The following is a 7,070-nucleotide window of genomic DNA, read 5'->3' as shown; positions in this document are numbered from 1 at the left end:
CCGCTGCTGGCTGCTGCTAACAGGAAACAGTGGGGAAGCTTATTGAGGGCGGACCGATGACGAGATCAAATCCTAAAAGTGCAATAAACTAGATAACTTTCTAACTATTAATTTGAAATTAAATTAAACTTTGAAATTAAAATGTCTAGCACCATAACGGGGATTTTAATATTTGTCACAACTGCCATTCTGTCAACATTGAAATATTGTGTTCCCCTGATGTGGTAGTACCTCTGCGTTACCACAAGATGGGGCGCTTTCATAACATTCCGTGTGGTCTCAGTATGTACATGTCCCAATTAGAATAACGGTTCATTGATTGATTGATTGATTGATTGATTGATTGATTGAAGACTTTGCATAGGAAAATCAGAGTCATTAACATAATTTTTGAGAAGGCCATCTCAGAGCCTTGCTTCTCTGTGGTCTATGTCAAAATGTGCTAATGCCTTATGGAGCTCAAGGTGAAGGTCCCTGTGCAGATAAGTCGGGAGTCTGCATAGATTTCCACAGGCTGTTGCTGAACCGCTGCAAGACAGAGTCTGACAAGAAGCTGGATGTTGCCCACTGCCCAGGGGGAGGAGGAGAAACACCATCACAAAACCCAGGCCAGGAAGTGCTCCCTGGGCAACATTAAGTTCATTGGGGAGTTATTCAAGCTCAAGATGATGACAGTGGCGACCATGGACAAGTTCATCATCAAAAAGCTGCTCATAAAACATGACAAGGAGTGTCATGTGCGTGTGTACACTTATGTCCACCATTGGGAAAGACTTTGAGAATGGACCAGAAGGAGAAGATGGTCAAGGAGAGAAATACCTCCCCAGGATCCGCTCCAGGGTCCCAAAACCACTGAGCAGATCCACAAGGATGCTGAGATGGAGGTGCAAATGGAGGTCACGTGTCAGGTTGGATCTAATCTGTGAACTGCTAACTGCACTTTATAGAGTAGAACAAGCTGGAATCAGAGTGGGTTTAATATAGCCTTGTAAACCAGACTCCTCCTGCCTTCATTCAAAGAAGATGGGAGGAGTCCGTTTACTAGGCTAGGTAAATTGGTTAATGTGGGTTCTGGGTTCCAGCACATGTGGGGGTGGAGGGCAACGAGGCTGCTGATTTGGCAGCCAAAGAGGCCCTGAGGAGGGAATAGGTGGCTTGGGGATCTCAGAGTACCGCAGTAAAATAGAGGAGGAGATCATTAGAGGTGGCAGAGCGAATGGGAGGGGGAAACGAGAGAAGGTTTTATTAAAGCATACAAAATAGTGTTTAGGGGAGGGAGCATCACCCTGGGGAACAACAGCAGGGAACAGGTGATAATGGCAAGGAAGGTTGAGGTTTGGACACTGTGGCCTAGCAGGGGGACTGGCCCACATTGGGAAACATGAAAATGGAATGTGTGAATGTGGGACAGAAGAAACTGTGCATCATGTGATCATGGACATGGAGTGTTCCAAATGCACAACGGAGAGGAGTGTGCTGTTCACTGCAGTACTTGAGGGCTATATCCTGCATCTCATTGAGGAACTTGATTGTAGAGGTGAAAGCGGTTATGGATTATTATCTGTGGGACAGGGACAAAGGCCCTAAGAGCTAAGGCCACAGTATAAACTGTGCAATATCTGACACAAACAGTGGGAGGCAGCAATACGCCGATGGACGTCTAGACTGACGGAATTAAGCCGAAAGAATAAGAAGATTTGAGCAGTGGACGTCAGGTCCGTGAAATGAGCAGAAAGAACGTTTCCGGTCTGGGCGCAAGCAGAAATAAGCCAGGCTCCAGCCTTCAAAATAAAAGTGCAGTAAATAATGTATATTTAAAAGACACAAATGTATTTAAAAGATGAGTATGATGTATGTCTCTATACTAGTGTACTTCTAATTGTCCTAACACATTTTCCAGGTTCTTTCAGATTGAAATTCGTGGAATGCGAGCTATTAAAGGCCACTTAACAAAATTAATTCCATTCCAATTCAATTGTAATCCCATAAAAGAGCTATCATAGGCTAGAGCAGGGGTTTATCTGTTTATTTTGACAGGACAGATGCAAAGTATGGTAGGCTACTATATTAATGTAATTAATGAAAATATACCTGTAACAACTCACCATAAAAGTGCTATATAAAAATACTCTGTTGCAAGTAAAAGTCACAGAATTCAAAATATACTTGAGTAAAAGTACAAAAGTATTGGCATTAAAATGTACTTAAAGTATCAAAAGTAAAAGTAGGACTACTCATTGTGCAGAATTCCCATTTCAAGTTTTCAAATGTTTAAATAAATATCTTTTGAAAATAGCAGATCTACAAGCACACAATGCGTTGCATCACAACTCATTGTGAGCCTGTAGATCTGTTATTTTCAAATTAAAATTGAGTACAAAAAGTGCCGTTTTCAGAATCTAGTTGGCCCTGGACAGCAGACGTCTATTTGTGTCGGCACTTTGGACACATGCACGCGGGGAGATCTGCTCTGCCACACTGCACTCTCCGCTAAGCGGGAGAGGCGTAAAATCAATTTCTGTTGGTTTTCAGTGCAGCCACTCCCTCAAAAAGTGTCATTTTCAGACATTTTCAAACTCTAGTTGGCGCTGGAGAGCAGGAGGCTCGCTGCGTCGGCACTTTGAACACACGCACGCGTTTGGGGAGACCTCCTCTATCACGCCACACTCTCCGCTAAGCGGGAGAGGTGTAAAATCTATTTCTGTTGGCTTTCCAGTGCAGCCACCCGCTCAAAAAAGTTGACATTTTCAGACATTTTCAAACTCTAGTTGGCGCTGGAGAGCAGGAGGCTCGCTGCGTCGGCACTTTGAACACACGCACGCGTTTGGGGAGACCTCCTCTATCACGCCACACTCTCCGCTAAGCGGGAGAGGTGTAAAATCTATTTCTGTTGGCTTTCCAGTGCAGCCACCCGCTCAAAAAAGTTGACATTTTCAGACATTTTCAAACTCTAGTTGGCGCTGGAGAGCAGACGGCTCGCTGCGTCGGCACTTTGAACACACGCACGCGTTCGGGAAGACCTCCTCTATCACGCCACACTCTCCGCTAAGCGGGAGAGGTGTAAAATCTATTTCTGTTGGCTTTCCAGTGCAGCCACCCGCTCAAAAAAGTTGACATTTTCAGACATTTTCAAACTCTAGTTGGCGGTGGAGAGCAGACGGCTCGCTGCGTCGGCACTTTGAACACACGCACGTGTTCGGGGAGACCTGCTCTATCACACCACACTCTCCGCTAAGCGGGAGAGGTGTAAAATCTATTTCTGTTGGCTTTCCAGTGCAGCCACCTGCTCAAAAAAGTTGTCATTTTCAGACATTTTCAGACTCTAGTTGGCGCTGGAGAGCAGACGGCTCGCTGCGTCGGCACTTTGAACACACGCACGCGTTCGGGGAGACCTGCTCTATCACACCACACTCTCCGCTAAGCGGGAGAGGTGTAAAATCTATTTCTGTTGGCTTTCCAGTGCAGCCACTTGCTCAAAAAAGTTGACATTTTCAGACATTTTCAGACTCTAGTTGGCGCTGGAGAGCAGATGGCTCGCTGCGTCGGCACTTTGAACACACGCACGCGTTCGGGAATACCTCCTCTATCATGCCACACTCTCCGCTAAGCGGGAGAGGTGTAAAATCTATTTCTGTTGGCTTTCCAGTGCAGCCACCCGCTCAAAAAGTGCAGTTTTTACTTGGCAAAGGCAAACAGCTGGGAGTAGGGATAATATGTGGGAATGAGAAAGTGAGTATTTATTGATGGAAATTAAAACGACTTGTGTTTGTCCTATCTTGGAATACTCCTCTGGAGTTTGGGATTCAGGTAACTTAACAAAGGTGTGCATGAGAGGGATATCAGAAATTTTCTTTGAGTTTACAAATGGGCTCCTATATTTGCTTTAATGGTGACATGGGATGGATACAGTGTGAAGTTAGGTGGAAGATTAATATGATAAACCTGTGGAACAGAAAACCTGACCTGCCAGATGACAGAATGGCAAGTAGGATTTTCAGGTGGGATATTTTAATAGGAGGGCCAGTCCTATTAAAATGTGTATAAATGTGAAAAATGTGTTGTGTGTGGTCTATCTATGAGCCAGTGATCTCTGCATACGTGCACTGTTTTGCTTGGGAATATTGCCACTTCGTATTGAATCAGGACGGTAAACTGGAACAGAATTAAATCAAAGCCTATGTGGCTAGTGGAGGATGAGACCCACTTTCTATTGTACTGCCCATTTGATCATGATTTAAGAAAACACTCGACATTTTCTGACATCTGGCTGCACTGGACGGCCCGCCACGTTTTTTTATACAGCTCCGGCTTAGCAGAGAATAAAAGAATACAGACAAGGTCCAAACTCCTGAGGAGTAATCCAAGATAGGACAAACACATGAAACAGGTTAAGATTTTCCTTTCAATTTCCTGACATCAATAAATACTCACTTTACCATTAAGAGCAATATAACAACTAAAAGAATTTTGTTTTATGAGCTTGTTGTAAGTTCATCATCGCTTCAACACCTGTAGCATTTATGATCAGCGACACTCATACACAGCACGCTGTGGAGGAGATCCTCACGGAATTGAGGGCCAGTGAGAGGGACATATTTGGTTGCAATGCAACACCTGTTCAGATCAATAGTGACAGGTCCATAGTGCTATTGCAAGCTGGTATGCATATACTCAATGGTGATAGCATGCCAGCGTATTTGTTCATTCAGAAAGATAAGAGGTATACATTGGCTATGTTTATCTTTAGCCTTTTACTTAATGCCAAAACACTAGAGCAAGCAAGTAATATAGTATATGCAGCGTGTATTGTACTTGGTAGTAAAAGGAACTCCAGTGAGGTGAAAGCTAGTCTTCTCAGCATCCAGTCTGAAACGCAGAAAATGCCGGGAGGGGAGGAAGACCATGATCAACCAGACAGTCCACATGACATTGAGGGCGATGATGTATTTGACTGTAAGCACATTCCTTTAAGTGCATCTCCCTTCAAAAACGATTTTGAACAACTAGGGACTAAAGCCAATCAAGCAATGAAAAACACCAATGACACAGGTATAAATAACTATCATGCAGAAACTATTTTAAACAAACTGTTCACATTCCTCCCAAGTATTCCAGTATGGTCAGATCTACTCTCAGGTGATTTGCAGAGATTCTTTGCCGTCTATGCTGCTCAAATAAACCAATGTAAGAAAAGCACAGCGATCAGTGAGGCCATGTTCAAAAACACAAAGGTTTTGCTTTTAGGAAATGAGAAACACAAACTTGATGAATGTGTAGAGACAATTCGCACATTATACAAACAGTCAGCCATCGATTTCTGTGACAAAGTATTGTACAGGCCTCCACAGAAACAGCGTGTCCTCCCCCCACCACCTGAGGAGGGGTGGTATAAACCAGGACAAGTGCCGAAACAACTTAGAAAGTCTTTTCAAGTACGGCCATTTTCACGTTCTAAGATGTTCTCACAAAATTATGTCCCAGCACTTTGGTACAAAGCATGTTGTACTTCATGTATACATTTATTGCATGTTGTATGCCTTTTTACATTTGAGTGATGTTTGCACTTTGGTACAAAGCATGTTGTACTTCATTTATATATTTATTGCATGTTGTATGCCTTTTTACATTTGAGTGTATTTTCACTTTGGTACAAAGCATGTCGTACTTCATATATTTATTGCTTTTTACATTTGAGTGTGTTTGCACTTAGTTGGTACATTGCATGTTGCAACTTTAATTGAACAGTTTTGTGTGATTTGTGTTTGAATAATGTTTGCCATTATTAGCGCGCACACACACAGACACACACACACACACACACACACACACACACACACACACACACACACACACACACACACACACACACTTTTTTGAGCGGGTGGCTGCACTGGAAAGCCAACAGAAATAGATTTTACACCTCTCCCACTTAGCGGAGAGTGTGGCATGATAGAGGAGGTCTTCCCGAACGCGTGCGTGTGTTCAAAGTGCCGACGCAGCGAGCCGTCTGCTCTCCAGCACCAACTAGAGTTTGAAAATGTCTGAAAATGTGACTTTTTTGAGCGGGTGGCTGCACTGGAAAGCCAACAGAAATAGATTTTACACCTCTCCCGCTTAGCGGAGAGTGTGGTGTGATAGAGGAGGTCTTCCCGAACGTGTGCGTGTGTTCAAAGTGCCGACGCAGCGAGCCGTCTGCTCTCCAGCGCCAACTAGAGTCTGAAAATGTCTGAAAATGTCAACTTTTTTGAGCAGGTGGCTGCACCGGAAAGCCAACAGAAATAGATTTTACACCTCTCCCGCTTAGCGGAGAGTGTGGTGTGATAGAGGAGGTCTCCCCGAACGCGTGCGTGTGTTCAAAGTGCCGACGCAGCGAGCCGTCTGCTCTCCAGCGCCAACTAGAGTTTGAAAATGTCTGAAAATGTGACTTTTTTGAGCGGGTGGCTGCACTGGAAAGCCAACAGAAATAGATTTTACACCTCTCCCGCTTAGCGGAGAGTGTGGTGTGATAGAGGAGGTCTTCCCGAACGTGTGCGTGTGTTTAAAGTGCCGACACAGCGAGCCGTCTGCTCTCCAGCGCCAACTAGAGTCTGAAAATGTCTGAAAATGTCAACTTTTTTGAGCAGATGGCTGCACCGGAAAGCCAACAGAAATATATTTTACACCTCTCCCGCTTAGCGGAGAGTGTGGCGTGATAGAGGAGGTCTCCCCGAACGCGTGTGTGTGTTCAAAGTGCCGACGCAGCGAGCCGCCTGCTCTCCAACGCCAACTAGAGTTTGAAAATGTCTGAAAATATCACTTTTTTGAGCGGGTGGCTGCACTGGAAAGCCAACAGAAATAGATTTTACACCTCTCCCGCTTAGCGTAGAGTGTGGCGTGATAGAGGAGGTCTCCCCGAACGCGTGCATGTCTCCAAAGTTGCGACGCAAAGAGACGCCTGCTGTCCAGAGTCAAATTTGTAAAGGCTATGCACTCCAGTGAACAGCATTTATCCATTTATCATGTTTTTATGTTATTAAAATCTTTCTTTTTTACACAGAAACCTAATTAGCATTTTGTATGTTCGTTTAGAT

The sequence above is a fragment of the Nannobrachium achirus genome (genome assembly GCF_963921795.1).
Source record: "Nannobrachium achirus genome assembly, chromosome: 13".
NCBI lineage: Eukaryota > Metazoa > Chordata > Actinopteri > Myctophiformes > Myctophidae > Nannobrachium > Nannobrachium achirus.
Note: the sequence above shows the minus strand (reverse complement) of the source record.